We start from the raw sequence: 2,416 nt of genomic DNA, 5'->3' as shown, positions 1-2,416 counted from the left end.
AAGATGTTTTGAACGAGTAAGAAGATCGACGCGTTGGCGTGGTGAGAACCCGGAATGAAAAGATTGGTCACCTCCTTCAAGGAACCGGCGTCGGTCATGTGATCGTCGACGACGATCAGCGTAGCGCGCGACGTGTCCCACTCTCGCGGTAGCTCCTTGGTAAATTTTACGGAGTCCCCGAATTCGTCCTGCATGCTCGGCGAAGCATATTTCTGCACGTAGAATATTTGTGACGGAGGCTTGTCTACCACGTCGTTCAGGTTCCTCAACACGTTAGCAACGAAAGTAGATTTGCCGCACATGGAGGAGCCGCTTAAGATACAGCGAAAGGGATGACGGAAACGAAAAGGTTCGGGGGAAGACATGTTACGTGCGTACACGTTGCACGAAGAAAAAGAAGAGACTGAGACTCGAAGAGAAATGCATCGCTTTTATTTACACATCCTCGTCGTCGTCCTCTACATCGGAACTGCGTTCCCAATACAGATTGTCCAGGCTAAAGTTGGACTTCTTTTTCGCCAGTCTGTCCGCCGCTAAGATGCGGTCGAGCGTCTTCATCTTGTCCTGACACATTTCTTGACGTGCTTGCAACCATTCCAGACGGTGGACTTGAAAGGCTTCCTCCACGATGCCGCGTATAAATTCGCGAAGTTCTTCGTTTTTTGTCTTTTCCTTGCGACGACGAGAAACGCAGGAGAATAAACCACACATGGCGTTTTCCACGTATCGGTCAGAATGATGACGCGAGCGCGGTGCGCGCTGCCTTTATAGAGATAAACGCGCGCGCGCAAAGAACGGAGAATGAAAGCGAAACTGAAAAGCCACCCGTCGCCGCTAGGAGCGCACGCGCGCGCGCGCAGCAGAGAGCCGAAACCGAAAACACCCGCGGCCGGCGCAGAGGGAGCTAGCAGCGCGCGCGCGCATGCGCGGACGGGTGGAGCGGAGGGCGCGCGCGCATCCATAGCTGCCGCTGCGCGTCGCCTCTCTCAGTTTCTCTCGGACCGTCGCGGAAGACGGACGTGCGCTCCGCGCGCTCGCTCACTTTCTGGCTGGATCTCGTAGAGAGCAGACGTATGTTCTCCGCGCTCGCTCAGTTTCTGCCTGGAAGTTGCCGCGGGGGAAAAGGTGAGTGATTTGACGCGCTCCTTTTCTCGTATGTTTGCCGTGTTTAGCGGTGACCGCGCTCGTGTTAAGCCTTTTCTCGCATGTTTAGACTTGTTTTGCGGTGTCCAAGCCTGTTGACGCATGTTTAGCGATGTGTGGTTCCCGCCTTGTGTTAGCTGCACAGTGTTGGGATTAGGCCTAAGCGATCGCCCCCCGTAAGCCTCTTTCCTCGTATGTTTGCCGTGTTTAGCGGTGACCGCGCTCGTGTTAAGCCTTTTCTCGCATGTTTAGACTTGTTTTGCGGTGAGCAAGCCTTTTGTTCGTGTTGACGCATGTTTAGCGATGTGTGGTTCCCGCCTTGTGTTAGCTGCATAGTGTTGAGGTTAGGCCTAAGCGATCGTCCCCGTAAGCCTTTTTCCCCGATGTGTACTGTTTTCTGTTTTAGCAGTAGCGGTTAGACCTTTTCTCTCGCATGCCTAGACTTGCTTAGCAGTGCTGTCATTTTTACCTGCCGCTAGTATCTTGTTCTGTCTTTCTCGTCTAGAGCTATGATGGTGGCGCCATCTGGTGTGATGCCTTGCAACTAAGTGGCCACCTGTCGTCGATCTCTGCAACTGCTGGGTGCAAACTACCAACATGGCGGACGCTGGTCATTCGGGAGTTGCGGAGCGGCTTCTTCGCCGCGGCATCGTTGATTTTCGAATAAATTGTTTCTCTCCACTCTATTTCTATCTTTTTATTTTATTTTCTGCCTATTTTTTTATTTTTTATGACCACGATTATCCGGAAACGCACAACTGGTCTGGACGCGAGATAGACATTCCCCAATTAGTGTGATGGCTCCCTGGAGGGTGCTGATTAATGTGGGGGGTCCCAATTAGCTCTAATTGCTAATTAATGGCGTCCAGATGAAGATGTGCGTTTCCGGATAAACGTGGTCAGCACTTACTACTGACATAGACATGAGTTTCTCGTTCCGGATCAAAGTGAGCCAAAATAGGTGGTGATTTTAAGAGAGACTTGAGGTTACGTGCAGCCTCAGTGTGTGTAGGTGTTCACTCTGACGTAATGTTCGTCCTCCCAGTGCTTTTGGAATGTTGCTTGTTTCGCAAGAGGAGTGATAGAGGTCGCGCAATTTCAGCAAAACCTTTGATGAACTTGCGAAAGTAAGAAGCAAAGAGTACAAATCTATTTACGACTGGTAGTGTGTTCAGCGCATCAGGGTATTTGTCAACAGCAGCTGACCTCTCCGGATCTGGCACTTTACTCTCATGAGATATAATGTACCCATAAACTTTATGTGGGTCTGAAA

The 2,416-nt window shown here is 51.0% G+C and overlaps 1 long non-coding RNA gene across 1 annotated transcript; it reads left to right on the top strand.

Annotated features, from left to right (window-relative positions):
* The first annotated feature begins 982 nt into the window (after positions 1-982).
* LOC135368163 (uncharacterized) lies at positions 983-1,824 on the top strand. Its single transcript, XR_010414709.1, has 2 exons — positions 983-1,125; positions 1,649-1,824. It is a non-coding gene; the product is annotated as an uncharacterized LOC135368163 (long non-coding RNA).
* Positions 1,825-2,416: the final 592 nt, after the last annotated feature.

Source organism: Ornithodoros turicata, chromosome 1 (genome assembly GCF_037126465.1).
Source record: "Ornithodoros turicata isolate Travis chromosome 1, ASM3712646v1, whole genome shotgun sequence".
Taxonomy (NCBI): domain Eukaryota; kingdom Metazoa; phylum Arthropoda; class Arachnida; order Ixodida; family Argasidae; genus Ornithodoros; species Ornithodoros turicata.
The sequence above is the reverse complement of the archived record's forward strand: the minus strand, read 5'-3'. Positions and strand labels throughout refer to the sequence as shown.